Genomic DNA, 20,301 nt, shown 5'->3' with positions numbered 1-20,301 from the left:
TTTGAAGTTCACAACTTGACCATATTTACGTAGATCTTTGCTTTTCACGTTGATGCTACAAGTGCTACCTTTGAGAGCAGGGCAATCTTCTATCAAATTTTACATTCCTATTCTAAGCAAAGGCATTACAGTTTTTCAATGGAACTGTTGTTGTTTATGTCTTTTTTCACTTGGATAAAAGATGCCTTTTTCACTTTTCCTTGGGAGTAGAACTGTTTTAGCTGAAACTTCAAATAAAATAATTTTGAAGCAGATGCTATATCATGGAAAATTTCAGGTTTAGCCATTTCAGTGTGATAGCTTTAAAAGCAGTGGTAAAGCAGAGGCCTTTCTGCAAGAAAAAAATGTTAAATGCTATCTGCATTGACTACACTTACAAAACATGAGTTGGTAAGGCTTTTTAGGGAACCATGTGCAAATATTCTCTGGGGTTTTTTGTGGGAGCAGCACCATTTTCACCCCAAATCCTACGGTTGTTTTGCATGGAGGGTCAAGAACTCAAGGACCCTCAACTTCAAGGGTACTGAGCACATTTAGAGACAATCTTGCTGCTGCAGGCAAAGGTCTATATTCACCCCTCAGTTCCAAGGAGGCACCAAAGGGTGATGTTAGGATGAGAACACCCAAGTGCTCTCTTCTAACCTCAGATGTGACTTGGTGACCTCCAGCAAGTCCTATGAAAGCAATGTGCCTGAGCACCCTCCATCAGCAACCTGGGGCTCTACACAGTTCTGTCATCTCTGCTTGGAAAATTGCTTTGTCTTTGCATCCTCAGCAACTTGAAAAGCTCCATAGAGACCATAACTCCAATGGCTCAAGTCAGCAAACACACTGCTCATCCATTCCCAAACACGTTGCTCATTTTGAGACAGAAAATGGAATTAAGAGCTTTTCTTTAGTATATGTATATATAAAAAGGAAAAATGAAGGAAACAGGCGTTTGAGGCAAGCTGAAGATGTTTTTTGCCTTTTATTACCTCTGCTTGAATCAAAGCATTTAGACTAACATTATTCTTTCCAACATATTTATGAGTATGCTACTGCTGTGACTCATTTATGACACAGGAAGCGTGTGAGGGTCACATGCCTTAGAGCCCATTACCCATTGGGTCTCTGCCGTCTGACCCAAAGAAAAGGCTGACAGCCATTATTTTCTTTGTCTTTATTCTCATGGAAACAGAAAGTGGATTTGAGGTGAAACATCTGGTTTGTTTTGGGTAAATGTTATTTATCTCTTATTTCCCCTTGGCTTTTTAATATTTTATTCTTTTTTTTCTAAACTCTTTCCCCTTTTTGAAATAAAGGCCTTATTTGAAACCCATTGGATTTTTCCATCAGCTCCAGTAAGACCTTGGATGAGGCCCTAGGTACAGGTATGGATTTCTTTCCATGCTGTTTTGTATCTGTCCTGTTGTGATCCCCGGTGAAAATGCCTTGTATTTGTTGTATCTCTGCCTACTGCATTTGAAGGTGTTTCCTCTTTTATTCTTAATATGTTCCATTCATGCCAACAACATCCTAAGTATTATACAAATGTTTTGGGGAGCAGGGAAGGGAGGTGAAGTCTTTTCCCCAGTAGACAAAAATCATGGTGGATTGAGGGAAAAGGGCTATGACACTGATTCTAACACATTGCAGTAATGCCAGGGACATGTCAGTTGCATGCAGAAATACAAATGAGCCTGCATTTTATTAAAATCTCTACCAGATCGTTAAGAGCTCAAAGTATGTGAGAAATTCTCTCTTCCAAGCCTGCATGTGATCTACTGCTTAAACAAGTTCCCAAAGGATGTGCTCATGGTCCAAGTGACCAGGACACCAACTGGCTGGCAGTCTCTGGCATACGATGTGCCTACAAACCTGGGACTGAAGAAATTTGTCTTTTGCTGCAAACAATAGTATCGTCTATGTATTAGCAAAAATTAATCTTGCATGTCTGGTATTCATAAAGGCTCTCTACATTCATTATTTCTACTGGAAGGCACTGATTCTACTCACACACTAGCCTTCAGCCAAATTTGGCTTAAATTGTCCTTAGCATTCAATAGGTAGTAGAGCAGATGGACACTCTTAGGCATGTATCACTCTGACCATGCAAGCATTCCTCCTTTGGGGAAGAAAAAAAAAAGGCTTGAAATACAGTTAATTCACTGGATATGTTAATTTGAAACTCAATGTTGTTGAGCTCATTTTGCACCTTGCTCAAGTTTTCCATCTGCCCTATGCCCACACACCCTAACACCTCACTTATTGTGGCTGCTTTGAGAAAAAGTCTGCAGCTGAGCAGTTCACCTCTGCCTGCCTTCCCTTCCTTCTTAATTTATGAACCTGCAGAGCAGCCAATGTTATTTAAAAATCCTTGCTACTTGACTTTGTTTATGCTATCACTAGTGTTCTTTCACTATCTGAGAACTGAGCTTATGGTATAGCCCTGCATTTACACACATCATTCTTATTCTGCTTTCACTTCATCCATGCAAGTTTTCATTTCTGTGCTCTTTCCCATTAGTAAGCTCCTCATTGTCTCTTCTCCCTGAACACCAAAACAAAGTGTCCCTATAGTTTCTGGTTTGTCCTTACCTTCAGAACTGACCTGGGGGCAGTTTCCTCTAATTTAGTAAACTGACTATCAAAATCAAACTTGGTTTCTAAATCAGTTGTTAAAATTCTCTTCTAGGAGGCTTTGCACTCTGTGCTGGTTCACTTGTGGTGTCTCTTACTGTTTCTACTTACTAGGAGTAGCTCTTAAGCCTTGATCCAAACTCCACCAGCTCCAGTTTTTAGCCTTGTTCCTGTATCCCACCCTCTCCCAGTGAGCCAGTAGATACTTGGCCAATGTCATAAACCCACCTAGAGTCTCTCTTCACTCATATGTGCACGGTGCATCCTTTCTTTTTCCCCTTTAGGTAGCCAAGGAACCATTTCTTATCAGTGCTAGCTTTATTCCAGGCTTCCCTGGAAGTTTGACTAATCGGAACAGTCCCTTGTAGCCTTTAAAGAAATTTGTTGATTGTATAACTACTCCTGGTTTCACAGATCCTTTCCTGAAAGAGGCACTGGGACAAATAGCCAGTAGGACTACTTGCAGTTTTTGCTACTGTTCTCCTCGATTGCCAGGCTACCAGTGTATGAAGAAGGAAAATGATGATGAACTTCTCCAAAGTGAGATAATTCAGATATTTGTAGAATATTCAGTCCTCTCTTCCTCGCCTGTCAGCATAACTGAAGCCTGCAGGAAATTTCTAAAGCACATGGAAATCTAGCAGTCAGGTCTATGTGGAAAGATCAGTTACATTTTCACATAAGCCTTTGGTTTATTCACTAATTTCTTTGTGCAGACTGCAGGGTTTCCCTGCCTTTCTTGGTTTTGACCCAGGTAGACCAGATGGCAATAATTGAACCCTAGGTTGTGAAAGCTCGTAAATTATTGTGGAAGGAGTTATCACCAGAAAGCGATGGCTGGAGCTGCCTTGCCAGCCACAGTGATAGGAAAGCTCTTTCCCAGGGCAATGCTATTTGGTTGCCTGGAACAAGGCACTGTACCCCTGCCGTCCCTGAGGTGGAGCATCCTCAGCAGTGCTCATGAGCATCTGGTTTTAGGAAACTAGCAATTTCCATCTTGTTGCTGTCGATCAAGACACTTATTTTTAACATAGCTTCCCTATTTCTTGGCTTTAAGTCTGTCTGCTTTTGTTTCCTACATTCAAAGGATCTTATAGGAGGAAGTGGGTGGTCATCCAGCTAGAAATACCGCCATGCTCTCACACCATCTGGCTGGTTCCTGAGATCCTCCTGAGCATATTGTCCAAAAGTGACCTCCAGAACACTTATGTGCTCGTGGGGATTAAATGTTCAGACAAAACGTGTGAGTAACAGATGAGACTGTACTGTATGAAGTTGTTCTCCAAGGACATTCTTCCACTTGTCCCTTGAACAAGATCTGAATCAACATCTGGACCAGGATTTTTGTCACATGACTTTATGCTGACATTTGACTTCAGTGACACATTCTGATACCCTTTCAAAATGAAGCACCTACCAAATGAGGATTTAATTGAGATTTAAGATTGTGTTTATTGTCTATTAATAAAGTACTATGTAATAACTGAAACCACATTTACAGAGGCTGTTGTGATTATGTAACAGACTATTATGTTTCTAATAATTAGCTGGCACCATTCCGTTACATATAAATTTAAGAAGTTTTCTAGTTTACTAAGGAGCTAAGAGTTGTTCTTAGCATGGATTTAGTGTTGATAACCAGAGTCAACCTCATGCTCTGGAAATTAGGTTTAACCTAGTCAACAGCTGCCCTCATTCTTGCCTGATCTCATTCTTGACTTGAGAGGTTCATATTGAAAAGAGGAGACAAGGAAGAGTAGAGATCAGAGTTCAGGAACAGGATGCTGAAGAGACTCGCCCAAGATAACACAGCAGGAAGTCTGAGGTGGACCAAGATGTGAATGTGGGTCTCTTGAAGTTATTCTCTCATTGACATAGCCTGGTAGTACTGCAGGTGGAAATCCTGCCTCTTGGGCTATTTCAACCCAGGGGAATCTCTTAACCACCCGGTTAGCATTCCCCTGTGGTGTAGGAGTCTGTTTTTATAAAAGGAATCAACAGCTTTGAAAGGTCTTTTTTTTTTTTTATCGTAATGTGGAAAGGGAACATATATGAAATCTCAGTTTCATGGGGTAGGAAAATTGTTTCGCTCTCTACTCTAGAGCAGATTGATAAAAGACTCATGATAGCAATTGAATGCTGGGGGGATTTTTGATCTGTGCAGCTGTGCATAATCCTTATTATTTTTACAAGTCACTGGAGGCGTTTGGTAGGGTCAACATGGTAAGAAATCTGGACCTGAAAGTGAAACAAAGTGTCTGTCAGAAGGGCCAGGTTTTAATTGGAAAGTAAATCTAATTTTAGAGGAAGAGGAAAATACCACACTTCTAATGAGATCCAGGGCACTCCAGAGAACAGCCTGCAAAGAATATTTAAATAAAAAAGTCCTGTTTAGAAAGACCAACAGGACTTCTTGATATTGTAGGTAGATAAATGCACTTGAGCTCATGCCTCACAAATGAGAAACCATATATAAAACATGCTGATGACTTAAAGTAAGATTTTGAGAGTAGTTTTAACTTTAAACAGGAAAAGTTTATTATTTTTGAACTGTTCAGAGAAGCTAAAGATTTTCTTTTCTAAAATATATGGAAATATTCATGCGAAAGTGGAAAGCAAGGACCAAACTTCATTGTAAGTGAAAATTTCCAATTTTCATGAGATGCTTTCAATTAAAAAACAAATTGAGAGGGCACTTTGTTTGGATTTTTTTTTTGAAGTTCAGAGTTCTGCACCTTGAAATAATTCAGCCTGTTTGAAACATAGTACAAATGTTGGTAGTTATAAAAGAGCTTTTAGAAGTGGTAGTGATGGTTTTTTTTTTAGGTAGTCTGCTCAAATGAGGTGAAACCTTGAGCTCAGATTTTGATCCTTAAACAGTCATTTGAGGAGGAAGGAGTTTTTATTCATTGTTCATGGCAACAGCCAGAGGATGAGGGCAGAGGAAGAAAGGAAAGTGGCCTCCTGCCTCTTCCAGCATGCAAGACCCTGAGGACAACCTGGGAGGTGGAGAGGGATGCAAGGACATTGAGGACCAATGAGGCCTTCACCCCCTCAAGGACAAAGGGAAGCAGAGACAAGAGGCTTCACTTTCCTATTTCACCAAGTGTAATTAAATCCCTTAAAAAAGCTGAAAGGTTTTTGGATGAGGAAGGAGGATGATGTTCCTTCCTCCCTCCCCTCTTTTATTCTTAACCTATGGTCTTAACTGATTTGCTCAACGTAGCAGAGCCTTGCAGTCAGACACCTCAACAGAAAAATGACAGCATGTGAAAGGATGTAGGCACTGCTGTAGTGTCCTCATGTGGTAAATAAAATTAAGTCAAGGCTAAAAAAGATTAGTAACCAAGTAAAAGAGAAAAAATTGGGTGAGGAACTGTTAAAAATGCCTCTCTCTCAGGCTGCAACTGCAAGACTGAATAAAATAACCAAATCTGATGAAATCAGACATTTCAGGCAAGCGACCAGCACTCTAGGGAATAAGGGTAATACCTGTCTCCATACCACACATCAGACCACACTTGGCTTTTTAGCTGGACTGCCCAAGTCCAATTTGAGTGGGTTATCTCCATGTGAAGGAGCATGGTTCAACCGCAAGCCCCCTGAACTAACAGATTTGCAGTCACTTCTTTTGCAGCTGGGTTGACTTTGTCCCTGCTCTGGGTGTAAAGAGAGAAGGTTAAATATGGGGGAGGAGAGAGAAGGAAATGATACATGGACAAACCATGTTTTGCCTTCCCTCCAGCATCTATCAGTGGATAATGAAATTTTTCAACTGATTAGATGCCCCATTGGTTGGAAAATTTGGAAGTAATCATGCAATTATATCACAAAACCTCAGAGTCATGTACATTCAGCCAAGTAGAGAAACCAAACTATTAGCAAAAATAGAGAAGAGAAGAAAAAAAGACTATTTATATTGCAATACTAGTCCTAAAAAATGGAAAAGAAAACACAATGGAAACTTTTCTGAAAACAATTAAAGGAGAGGGAGAAAGGCTCAGGATGGGGCTGGCATTTCAGGATAAATATAGAATTTATAACATAGTAAGAGCTGTTTTTGGTGGGTCTTAATTGAAACTACATTGCTTGTCCCTCTGCTGCTGCATCTCAGTGCTACAGTCCGTGAGAAAAAAGAGGGTCTGGGTTACTTTCCTAGTAAGGGACTGATACATCTCACCATAGAAAACAATGATTGGCAATGCTTGTTGTGAGCACTTGAGGCACTTTTGTAAACAGGGACACGGACTTGTGCTCTGCTCCACGCCACAGTGTCTCTGCTCCTGACAGGCACTGTTCAGCCCCCATCTGCTCCAGAAGCCATCAGATGCAGATACAGTTTTGCTAAATGAAGCCATTTACCTTAACTAATACTTTTTCTCTGTTATTTCTCTAATAGGAGGGTTTCTTGCTCCTCTTGGTGACAGGGTGAAGGAAAGCATTGCTTTTGTGCACCCCTAAATCATCTAGATAAGGACACAGAAGCATAATGTTTCCATTGGTAGGAATATGGAGAAATTTTGGGGTGAAACCTGACCTCACTGAAATCTCAATGGCATTTTTTTTTGGTCTTGGGGGTTAGAAACTGACCTCAGCATTAGCAGCCTCTCTCAACAGCCTCCTTCCTTTCCAGCTGCTCACCCTCTCCCCAGGGTGCCACCAAAATGTGGTGTCTCTGGCAGTGCCCTTGTGTCTGGAGGTTGAGATGATCAACATCTAAAAGGGAGCATCTGTGCAGCAGTGGTCAAACGGTGTGTATGGCAAGATGATCACAGGGGTATCGGTTGCAATTGAAGAAGGAGCAGGTATCTATGCAGCATGCTCTGTAACAAGGTGAGGACCATGTCAGCTTCCCAGAATCCAGGATCCTGGCTTAACCTGTTAGACAGTGATGGAAGCAGTCACAGATGAAGATCCAGAATCTGGTCCAAGTCCATCTTTTTAGTCATCTTTTCCCCCTAGAAATGCTCCACTAGCTTTCATGTCTCGGTACCTTGCTATTAATGGAAGGAAAGCATCCCTTCCCCCCTTGGCATCACAGACATGTGAAATTCACTAAAAACTAGAAATGTTTTTATTATTTAATTTATTTATTTTTTCCAAGACAAAAAAGAAAATATTTGGCAATCCTATGCTTGTTTGGTGCTGTGGTTTGATCTGGTTCCCCAGAAAAGTGGGGGCTGTCCTTTGGATTCTGCAAAGCCTCCTGGAGTGAGGGGAAATTGGTGGCTCTTTGGGAGCTTCCTGGAATGTGAAGTGCCCTTTAACACTGGCTTTATGTCTTCAGATGCTTGGGATCTCTGGACTCTCAAAGGCGCAGGGAATGCCAGGGTAGGATGGACAATTAGATGAGTTAAAAAAGGGAACTCATTAGGAGCATATTCAGAGCAGAAACTGCAAGAGAACAGTTACATTTTTTTTGCCTTATTCTTTACATAAATTTTGAGAGCCCGTGGAAAATAGACTGTCACAGGGCTGGATCCAGGCCTGGTAGAGGCAGGGTTATGTTTTTGTTTTGCTTTCCACCAAACATTCAACACCCCAATTTTCTCCTCTTGCAGGGGAAAAAAAAAAAATTAATGATTCAACAAAGAGCTCTTCACCCACCAGCTCTCACTGTCCTACTGAGTCTTTTACAAAATTTAGATGCCAGCAGGAGCAGAGGGTTTTTATGAGAATTATCTGCCTGGTTTCTGGATGCTTGTGGGACAAATCTGCCCCACGACACGAAAAATCAATGGTGATTTCTAACGTGCTCAATGCTGAAGAACTGGGACCTTTACCAGACAATCGACTGGTAGCAGAGCAAGGCTCACAGTAGAAATATTTAAGTGAAAAACGCAATCTCAGGTACTTAGCTGCAAGGTGCAGTGATGGCAATAGCCATGAAAACTGAATGAGTTTTGAAGGGAGATCAAAATGCCAGTGCTTTTCCCATATGTTGAACGTCCTGTCATTGTCCTGTGCAACCCTATGAGTCTGAGTTTAAAATGAACTGTTGCAAAAAAAAGGAAAACATATGTATTAGGGTGTTTCAGCCAAATGCACTTCTTTACTGGAAAGTGGACACCTTTCTTGAATCTGTCCTATTTCTCATGAAAGTACCAGAATGCTTCCCAGTTTGACAGGAATTAATACTTTCTTAATACAAAAATCCATCTTTTTTATAGGAAAGGGAAAAAAGTTTCTTTTCTGTCCACCTCTATTGGATGGATCTCCTCCTGTGTTTCCTGTAGATTGGTCGTTGGCTTTGTCCCCACTAAGACATGAAGGATCAACTTGAGCCAAATTCTATCTAGGGAGCTAATGAAAATCACTGAACTGTATTCTCTATTTGCATCATGAACTGAGAATAAACTTTGGCCGCCTCTTTCTTGGTCTAGAAGAGTTTCACCCCTGTGCAGAGAACTGTATTTTGACATACATTATAGGCTTGGTTATTGCCTTTGCAAAATGGCAAGTATTCATCACGATTTGGTCTTCACACTTCTTGTCCAGAAGAATCTTCATGTCTTCTGATCTTTTTTTTTTTCCTGTTATCAGTACCATCACTACTCACGGTATCCCTATGGCAGCTGCAAAGGGGAACCCTTGGGCAGTCCTTTAAGTCCTAGATGAAGGTATGTAAAATAAAGGATTGAGGGACAGCACTCTGAGCCTGACAGTTCAACTGCTTCACCACTTTGTCCTCAGCATCTTCTAAACTATCATTGTTATAACATCCAAAACCCAGACTAGTTAAATAAGAGGCCTGGGGGAGAACTGGTGAACTTTATTATCCTATCTTACTAGTGTCTCAATCATTTAATTCTGCTGGGATGATTTAAAGCTCTTACAGCTTCAAAAGTCCTTTAACTTTCCTTGCAGAAAAGGAAGTACCCAAGGATACTAATGATCCACAGTTACTAAATTTGTGTCCATTGCTGTATCTCTGAAGGTCTTCAGAGGGCTGATCTGAAATCAAGGTTATTTCACATAAATCCAAACCTGAAGGTGGAACAGTTTAGTTTGGGGGCTTCAGACTCATATTAAGCAGAATGGAAATAGGTCCATGAGGTCGTTTGAACTCTCTGGAGTCTTTTTGATGATCAAAGGGGTCACTTCTGCAGTATGGAAACAGATTTGTTGAGGGGGAAAAACCCACATGCCTGCAAGAGAGAGCAAAAGTCCCACAATGCTGGGACGCAAAATGTTTTTCTTTACATATTCAAAATCTAGCCATGAAACCAGTCTGAACTGACAATTTTACATGAGAAGCCTGTGCCACTAATCACTTGCAGCGTAAAACTAAAAAAAGGTTGTAGAGGAGTCCAAACTCTGCTCCGTTACAGACTTTGGTGGTTCTTTCATCCATTTAGATTGCTTTTTGTGGGATCACTTCAGCACAATTAAGAACACTTCCTTTGACCTATGCAATTTATATCAATTTTTTTTTTTTGTTTGTAAGACCAAACTGAGCACAATTCCACTTTTAAGAATTAAATCCTTCAATTACCCATGTACAAATCCTCAGTAAAGGTTTTGGCTTTACTGCTCAAGCCTTTATAACCCACAGAGGAGAGCCTGCACATAAAAAACCATGAAAATTAATGAACATGGACTTGCAGCAGTGAGAAAGTTGGAATTCCTGCTCTTTGGGAACTTCCAGTGTGTCAAAACTTATTATTCTAAGCTGAACCAAGTACTTCCAACATAATAAATTTGCACAAAACCTGAAATTTCTTGTAACTTCTGTTAGGAATTGCCAATACTTTCATTGTTCTTGAACAGAAATGAGAAGGAAGAATTACCTATATTGAAATGTTTCCTTTCGTCTGCTGGATTTGATACACATGCTCAATTTGCCTGAAATTCAGTTAATACTGAACTTCACATTTTGTGAGAGTCTCTCTTTTGGCTTTGTGGTTAAAAGGCCAGAACCCCCAGATTTCCCTATAGGCTAAACTTTTCTGTCCAAATTACCTTGCTCATACAGCAGTAGAGTCACATGAGTATCCAACACAGCACATAATTCAGGCCAGGCCAAGTGCATGTTATTTCTTGGGAGCTGCAGTCCTCCAAAGGACTATGGGCCCACAGTAGAGAGAACAGAGTTGTGAATTAAAATTCCCACAAGACAATGCTCAACTAAGGAAATTAAGCTGAATGTCATGGTGACTCAAGACAAAAATTAATTATTTTTTATAAATAAAAAGACTAAGAGTTTCTGAACTTGGGTTGCATTTCGTTTGGATTACAGCACTTCATTTCGCATCATTCCCGTTGTGATTTTGAAAATTCTTCACTTCAGAAAATCAGTTTGGTGGAAACTGCCATTCCTGTTGGAAACTTGCACCAGTATACATTTCTTGACCACCTCTGCTGTTGGTAGATACCTCCTCCACTCTGGCAAGCGCAAGCACAATCCAGCATTTTTGGTGAATCAACATAAGCAGGAAAAAAGTAGGCGGACAAAGTTAACTGCTATAGCCAAACTTCACCAGTAAAAGTATGTAGGGTTGTTAGTCATCTACGACAACTTCTCTTTCTGACCCCTGTGTCTTTTCTACTGACAGATAACTGCTATCCTAAATTTTCTCTTATTCCACAGCACATTTGCAGGAGTTCCACCACATAAAGGGGGATGCTGTCATAAAAAGGGAGGGGAGGCTGAAACCAAAGAGATTTCTGAGAAGGAAGAACTTAGCTTTTCAATGTACTTGCTGTGTTACAGAGCAGCAGGCTGCAGACACGTACTCCTGTTTTACCCAGAATTTAAGCTTCCTGTTGCAGCTCAGTGAAGGTCTTGGGGCCAGATCCTCAGTGGGTACAAAACAGAGTAACGCCTGCTGGTTACACTGTTTGAAATGAGAGAAGTGTCCCCTCTCCCATGGCATTCATTGCACTTGTTCCTATTATGCATTATTATACCCCCAAAACATCTGGCGTTGCCCGAAACACCACCCGTACATAAGGCTTCCTGTCCTAACCCAGCCCACAAACTCAAGAGCTTGGGAAGCAAATAAAACTGACAGTGCAAATGCATTTTGTCGGCCATGGGGAAGGAAAAAAAGGGTTTGTGGAGCACATTTCAGTTTTCATTGGTGCTTCTGGCAACCAGCACCTTCTACACATCATCATCCTCAGAGAGACAAAACCCAGGCTCCCTGTTGCATACACAAGAAAGGGAGACTTCCCTTGTGCTTCGCTGTGAGCTGTAAATTTCTGAAGAGCTCTGCTATAATCTTTTACAGTCTGCAATCCCACCCTTCAGCTTAATGAAATGGAATGGTACAAATGCTCTCTGGACATTTCGCTGCTGACAGTTACCCAAGGTTTGCTTCAGCTGTTACAATACGGCTATTTTATTGTCTTCTTTTTTTTTTTTTTTTTTTTATTTCTCTTGTACAATTCCATGACTAACTATGTGTAAAATGGAAGGAATTTGACTATCCTTTCTTCATCCAGTTGGACGCAAACTGGACTGGTTCCTTTAACTCACTTTTCAGCTGGCAGGGCTTGCTTTCTGTTTTCTTTTAAATGTCAGAAAAGGTTAAATAGGCTCTTCAAATCTGCAGTAGATTTTGAAGATCTGTGACGGTAAAACCTTCACAAATGGTTTATACTAGTTCAAACAACAAACTTGGGTTCAGAACCTGGAAGGCAAGAAAAACAAGCCTAAAAGATGTCTCATGTAAAAATCACAGGATTTTTTTTTTTTTAACCAAATCTCCCAATATAATGAAGAGGAGGGTTTGAATCTCTCTAACTTTCTTGGTTTTCTTTTTATTTGATTTATCTTATAGTTATATATTACAGCTTGAAAATACACATGCAGATCAGGGAGCTAGACATCAGAAAGTGATTCCCACCATTTTCCTGTGTTTGGCTGGTATTCTGCTTTGCTGCAGGACTTTCAAAGGGACCGAGACCCTAGCTAGCCTGCCACATCTCTCCTCACTTGAAACAGAAAGCAAATGCAAACAGTGGGTCTAAAAAGCTTAAAGGAAAGTTGGCAAGGTCTTTGGCTTTCACAACTTGCTGAAAAATTCAGCATTCCTCATACCGGCAAAACGAGCTACCATCCCAACTCAGCGTTTGCCTGGCAGATACAATCTTTAACTTAGAAAAAGGCAGGAGAGGAGGCAGTACAGAAGTGCTTGGATCCATAGAGATACCTATTAGACAGATCATCTCAAGTAGCTTTTATTTTGAGATCCGTAAGACAGGACTGAGTGAGGATATACAGAGATTTTGAAGAGCGGTGTTTTGTGTTATGTGACTAAGGCCTCATGCTTTCAAACTCCAAACGTAGTCCATACTAGCATACAAATACACTAATACCAAATTCCTGCTGATTCAAAAATAGCCTGTCTTGTGCTGTTGCCAACTATATGCGAGGACCTTACAAATTCAGAGTGACCGTGGTTTTAAGCTTCTTTGGTTGCATCTTCTTTTGTTTCTCACTGGTAATATTCTTCATGAGGAAAAAGGCAAATTTTGCCCAGCCAGGTGGAAGTTCTTGTACGAAACAGTAACAAGTCTGGATTTGTTGCACATGCACTGGGGTACTTTGCATCAGAGCCTCAGAACTTGGCAGGCGTCTTGCCATGCAATGCTTCCCCAATAACTCAACCAACTCCAAGTGTACCCCAAAGCAGATGGACCTCTGCTTCTGCTTCTGGTTTCCCACTGCAAATGGAAAAGTTGAGGTGGGACATTAAAACTGGAGAATTCCTTGACGCCATCATCAGTGAGGTTACTGATAACTGGTAAGTCCTGCCTGCTCTGTCCTCACGTTGCTACAGAGAAGCCAAGTCCTGTATCCGAGCTCCGGACGGGAGCTTGGGTAGCGTGCGGTGGAGGGGAGCGCAGGAGCGTCTAAGCAGAGAGAGATCACATTACCGTGGCGCTAAGCCCCTCACCTCGGCACTCTTGCTGGTGCCAGGATCCCTTCCCAGCACTCCCTCGCTTTGAGAAAAATGTGAAAAGTGCTTTAATTGGCCTCAAGCCTGTTATCACTTATGACAGCAGTGATCAGAAACAGGGTCCATTAACAGCCTTAGTTTTTAACGCGTGCATTCACTTATGAGTAGAGGGTTCCCTGTCTGTATGATTAATGTCATCTCAACATATTCCATTAACAAAAAATATGAAGCGCTTTGATTTTTTTCCCCTATGTGACTGTCAACATAAACACATTGTCAAAAGCACTGAACAGATGGTAAGGCACTTAGGAAAGTCTGCTACATTTAAAGAAGTCACTGGCCTTCAGTGAATACTTAAACTACCACAGGTAGTAATTGAAAGAAGGCTGTCCTTCATTTCCAGAGTGAGATGGAGTGAAAAACAGTCATTCTTTGCATCTTTCATACAACAGTAATTCTGCATTCCAGTGATGGTCTCTAATTATAAACCAGCCTCTTATCTGAAGTTGATGGTCTATCAGTAGAGACTGGCACAAAGAACAGAGGATGGGTATCTGGTGTGAGACAGCAGCAGGCACGGAACAGAGCTCCAGTACATATAGGAGAGATGCTTGGCACAGTGTCAGCATTTGCTCTTGGATCACGTACAGCTGTCTTCTCCATCCTGCTTTGCTGGGAAGCATGCTCAACTTGCATCTTCCTTTTGTCTACACAGTAAGTCCTAAATGCTCACCTTCCAGTATCCATGGAGCTGGCTGTCTTGGCGATCAAAACACTCTTTTCATAATTTCCTAGAGATCATTACCAGTTTCACCCTCCCAAGTGTCTTGTTTCACTTTTGGGTCTTTCAACAGCTTGAGTAATGAGTGTTGATCAACATCAACTTCACTCCCACAACATGAATTAATTATTTCTGCAGAGACCTCTTACCATGAAGACAAATCTGCAGGGGACTTTGTCTTCCTTTCTGCTACCTGAGGGAGTTTCAGTTCTTCTTGTTCTCCTCAACTCCCTATGGCATGGATTCCTTTGTGCAGCCTCTCTCTCTGGCAGCTGGTATAGTTTGCATTATATCCAAGGCTAAAAGCTGGTAGGATTTGCTAAAAACTGGAAGGGAATAAATTACTGTGAGAAACCTGAAACATCCCTTTTCTGTCTTCTGTTTTTTACTGTGTAAACTGAACTATCCTCATTCCTCAAGCTTTACAATCATTTTATGAACTCATGCATCCAGAAGTCAGTTTGCTCAATTTCTTCTGAATTATTTCCTGCACATATTCTTGTCATTTTCTCATTCTACTACTGTAAGGTCTTTAAATATGATTTTTAATCCTGAATATAATTTGTTTGAGATCTTTCTACTGCTAATAAATTACTATAATTTGTTTTACTATGCCTTTTTTAAGGCAGAACCTTCATCCCCAGGGGAGATGTGGTAGCCTTTCATAAACTAACTTGAATACTGTAGCATCTTTTCAGTGCAGGCACTGTCCTGATAGCTCTCTTCCTTGGATCCTGCTATTGATGAGCCACATTAACCTGTTTCAACCTTTCTGTTTGCCCTCAGAAGGCTATTAACTCACTAAATTGATATTTATTTTTTTAAAAAAAAAAAATTTTATGTATAAAATATCCTGATTAAAGAAATGTGGAAGAAATACCATAAAAGTAAACCACTTTGGACAATAGGTCTTGTAAAATAAACTTGATGCCATTCTGTAGGGTAACCTACTGTTTAAGTCTGACTCTTAAGCCATAAGGTAAGTCAAGTCTGCAGAAAAAACTATTGCTGTTCCCACCTACTTAACCTTTCACTGTCACCCCGAATCCTCTATTAGAACATGGTGGAGAAGATTTGTGATTTGATATTTGACACAACTAAGAGCCACGCATGGTCATGAAGGGCAGGGTGTGGGACCCTCCAAAAATAGAGGTATTGATGCAACAAACTTCCTCATCCTGAGAAAGGAATCATGTTTCCACTGAGGACACAGAAATCCTTTAAAAACTTCACAAAACTTCTAAGTTAGTATGGTTTCTGAAAACAGCAATCACTATCCAGTTACTGCTTAGCAGCATTAATTAAACATAGCTCATTAGAGAGCTCATTAGAGAGCTCATTAGAAATGTTGTATGTTTGGATTACTGTCATTAGTTTTACTGAATTGTTACAGCTTCATATTTTGATTTAAAACAAATGAGCACTGAATAACATGTAGAGCAGGAATGCATTAAAAACTGACATATCTCAAAATTTCATTCCAGCCTGAATGATTGTATTTTTAGTGCTGCTGTTCTAGGATGAGGCTCATTTTGGATCTGCACTTTCATCAGTGATTTAGTAATTGGTATAAAGTCCCCACTGATAAAGGCTCGTGGATGACAAGCATTGCTGGAGCAATGATTTATAATCAAAGCAATCAATTGATAAATTCAAATTAAATATTTCAGTAAAAAGTTTCTGCCTAAGAGAAAGGCTGTATGTCATACTGAAAGACTGCTCCTCACCACAAATGTCTTAAAATAGAATTTAGCAAAAGGCTCTTCATTCTAGTTATGAAGACAAGCTAAATAGGGCTGCTCAGGTCACAGGGTACATTGAAAGAGAAATAATAACTTAACAGATGACATCATTACCTCTGCAGATTACTTTTACTGATGCCAGCTTGTTGCATGCAGTTCTGAATCCACACCTGAGAAAAGATACAAAGCCACAATATTTTGCGGAACAGAACCACATGGTTATTCTGTGTCTGGAGAAATCCCCTCACCATGAGAGAGTTAAAGAAATCAATCTGTTTAACTAATCATGAAGGCAAATGGGGAGACGAGAGGTGACTTGATTACTCTATAATTACCTTCCCAAGGAAGAAATAGCAGTTGCTAAAGAAGTCTTTAATTCAGCAGAGAAATGCAGAACAAGAATCAGTAGCTTGGAGTTGAATTAAAACTTGGCACAATATGTAACTGGGAGGGGGAAGGGAGAAGAGTCATCTATTTGGAGTTATCATACTGCAGAAACAATGAATTCTCCCTCATGCCTTTTCTTCTCCAAATAAGACCTGAGCATCTGAGCCATGTTAATCAATTTCACTGAGCCATGTTAATGGATTTTATTAGATGGTGACCAGGAGAAGAACTGCACCTAATATTCATGAACTACACAGGCAGTCAAATCAGATAACTCTAATGGTCTGGCCTAGATTCAGAGAATATAAAACTAAGAACTGCCTGGTACTGACCGGGGCTATGTGAGATGTTTTAATTTCATGGTAGTACAGTAACCTTCTGAACAAATTATATTTGACCTCTGCTTCCTAGTTCTGGATAATCCTCTTGGGAAAAATGCTTTAAAAGTCATTCATTGAACGTTTGGCTGCCAGTATATTGATTGACTTACTGGTAGTTTAACAGGCTGAGACAAACCTTATGAAGTCGTCTAGTACAACTAATATTTATATGCTCTTTTTTTTTCTTTCCAGGTGAAAAAAAAGTCTGAAATGACACAAGGTCAGCAAGCTCTGCTGTAACAGTCTTCATGAGGTTCTGGCACACTGGACTGCAGTTATTATTTGATCCAAACTGAACCTTTAATGACAGTAGTTAATAATCTTTTTATCTGCTGCTAATAAGGCCAATCTCTCATAGAAATTACTTTTTTTTGTTCTGTTTTGTCTTCCTTTTTTTTTGGACTGAGGAAAACCAATACAAAATAATCGGCATTTTTAATGGCATCTATTCTCTTGACTGTCATCTTTTCTTAGCTACATTTTTGGCTGTATGTACTGACAGTGGCCTCCTGCAATGGAGGAATATGATGTGTTGGATGTATCTCATGTGGGAAAAGCTGTAGAAAGTGAATGGCCTTCTCGATACTCTTGCAGTAAAATCACAATGTTAGCTTGGCCCATGTTTTGTTGCCTTCCACAGACACTCCTCTTTTCCAACATGCTAATAATTTTGGAGAAGCCACATGTTAGATGCGCTTATCTTGATCATTGAAAACTTTCTTTACATTCTCTGGAATTTCTTGAATGCTCATACCAAGATATTTGTGCACGTCTCATCCCTAAAATCCACAAAGCATTATTCATGACCTACTACTTTCCAAGGCATATGGGAGAAATAAAATTACTGATTTCACTGATGTTGTTCCTTTCTAATCCATTCAGAACATTTTGAATTTGAGAGAGGACTTGTTTTCTTGAGCAATTTGTTTTTTCTGGTTGTTTTCCCAAAACTAGGCAATCTTGGATAATCATTCATTTTCCAAGCTCACCAGTGTGCATGGTCAGACTCTGACCTGTCTCTCTGGAATAACTTGCAGGACACATTTTACTATTTTATCCAGCAGATGTGACACTGAAACGCATCTTCCACTTTTACCTGTTTGTGCACTGTGACACATAGATAAAACTAACCAACCATATCACATTGTTTTAACTATTCATAGCAGTCATACATGGATGGGTAGACTACTAAGCACCTGTTACTTCAGGAGGTTTGGAGCTAAGAACACGTCTAATGCACAAGAAAAACAAGTTGTGATTTCTGAAACTCTGAAAGCTTACAACCAGTGAGCATACTCCCAAACATCTGAGTCTTTTCATGACCGTCTGAACTTGTGATTCAGAGATGGACAAGATGAAGTCTGCTGATCTCTTCCTATGTGATATCCATCCTGTCAATGTAAAAGTTTGTTTGAAAATCCAGTATATTATATACACACTAGAAATGTAATCAACTCATGCATTCTGTTATTAACACTATTATCCCCACCCAGCTGTTAAATTTTATTTCAGCCAAATGTTGTAGATCTTGGCATTCTTCTGAACACCCATACCCATTTCTTGGTGAACTTCTTGGAATTATCATTGGCTCTTTTGTTGTTGCTTTGGTAGATGCTGAGGGACTGTTTATCAGGGAGTGTAGTGACAGGACAAGGGGTAATGGGTTTAAGCTGAAGGAGGGTTGATTTAGATTAGATGTTAGAAAGAAATTCTTTACTGTTAGAGTGGTGAGGTACTGGAACAGGTTGCCCAGAGAGGTTGTGGATGCCCCTTCCCTGGAAGTGTTTCAGACCAGGTTGGATGGGGCTTTGGGCAACGTGGTCTAGTGGAGGGTGTCCCTGCCTGCAGCAGGGGGGTGGAACTAGATGGTCTTTGAGGTCCCTTCCAACCCAAACCATTCTATGATTCTATGTTTCTATGATTGCTAGAGGAGCATGTTTCCAAAGCAATGCAATGATTTTTTTTTTTCTTTTTTTCTCTGGAAAGGTCAATGAGCCAAGGTAAGATCGGTGTAGTTGATCTGTGAAGCAACTGAGAGATTTTGGTCCTGAAAGACATTGAGCAGGACTGAAAACACCACAGAAGCCTACAACCTCAGGTTTGAAAAATAAGAGCAGTCAGTTGTGCTAGTAAAGAATTTAGTGCCATGCTTTAAAAGGTAAAATCAAAGAATTCTGTGTGCCATATAAAGTTGAAAAGGAAGCAGAATCCAAAAGGGTTGGGTGACCAGTTTTGAAACACTTTTTGAATAAAATGGATGGATTGGAGCTTTCCATACTTGGTTTGAGGCCAGGAATAATCTTTTCAAAGCTAGAAGTGCTTTTGATCTCTGCCTACTCCTCCTCATCACTAATCTCCAGGGATACAACCCTACCATGCAATACAAGGGAAAGAAAATGTGCTTCAGAAGAGGGAGAGGAAAAAGGAGAAGGAAGCCAATGAAATATTATCTGAGAACAACACCGCTGCCTGTAATGACACTGACCCGCTGGTGCCAGTGGAAGAGTTTTGTAATATTTTTCCAGGTCTGCTCTTGTTTTTGATACTGGGCTGTGCAGCTGGCTCCATGACTCTATACCACCCTCTGCGCACTTGCGGGGGTATTGGGAATGGTTTCTGTTCCTATGGACCTGTGACTTGGAAATAGACCCAAAATGTTTTACAGGCCAAAGTCCTGTCAGGCAAAACCAACGAGCCAAATTGATCTGACATCAGTGGGAGTAGGCGCGCTGAGGAGCAGGGGTCTTTGCGTCACTATCTCTGTCCCAGCTAGGAGGAGACTGTGATGGAGATGGAATGTAGTGGGTCTGTAGTGTGCAGCAAACCCAGGGAACGATTTCGGAAGAAGTGAAGAGGAATAATCCATCAAATGAGTACAACAGAGGGCTCAGGGGGCCCATGGTATTGTTTATAATGGAATTCACACAGCTTAGCTGGAATGACATCTCAACTCTAGTTTTAAAAAAATAAACGTCTTGTCTTTCAAGGACCGTTAGACCTCTTAGCTGCGCAGTGCCTCTGAAACCACCTTAGCGTTAATTTTGGTTCAGACTTAACTTGGAGAGAAGGATGTGTTCATGGAATTACTGAGGCCACATCTCTAAAGCGGACCTCTCCCTGGAGATCTGTTGTTGTAGCCTGTAAATGCTAGGAAATTAGAAGGTCCTGCTGGGAGCATACAGTCATTTCTGGATGCCTCTCTTCTTCTCTACAACTCAGATGCCACTTAGGCTGAGACAGAATCACCACCTCCTGTTGGGTGGCATATCTTATGATGCATGGGAGATTTTAATAAGCTTTTTCTGTGAGTAATATAATCTCCTGGGACTGTGGATACAGGCTTGAGCCATGGAATAAATGCGGCTTTTTGAGCTTAGAGTCGTCCTGAGCAACATTCTCCACTCAAAACCGCACCCTGCGCTTCCTGGCGGGAGAGTATAAACAGTCAGTCGGAAACTTCCTCTGGTTTCTTCCCATCCGAT

At 40.7% G+C, this 20,301-nt stretch overlaps 1 long non-coding RNA gene across 1 annotated transcript; it reads left to right on the top strand.

The window, feature by feature from the left end:
- The first annotated feature begins 1,234 nt into the window (after window positions 1-1,234).
- Window positions 1,235-17,646, top strand: LOC142602270 (uncharacterized). Its single transcript, XR_012835934.1, has 3 exons — window positions 1,235-1,373; window positions 9,166-9,242; window positions 17,012-17,646. It is a non-coding gene; the product is annotated as an uncharacterized LOC142602270 (long non-coding RNA).
- The last annotated feature ends 2,655 nt before the right edge of the window (window positions 17,647-20,301 follow it).

This window comes from Balearica regulorum, chromosome 6 (assembly GCF_011004875.1).
Source record: "Balearica regulorum gibbericeps isolate bBalReg1 chromosome 6, bBalReg1.pri, whole genome shotgun sequence".
NCBI classification, from domain to species: domain Eukaryota; kingdom Metazoa; phylum Chordata; class Aves; order Gruiformes; family Gruidae; genus Balearica; species Balearica regulorum.
The sequence above is the reverse complement of the archived record's forward strand: the minus strand, read 5'-3'. Positions and strand labels throughout refer to the sequence as shown.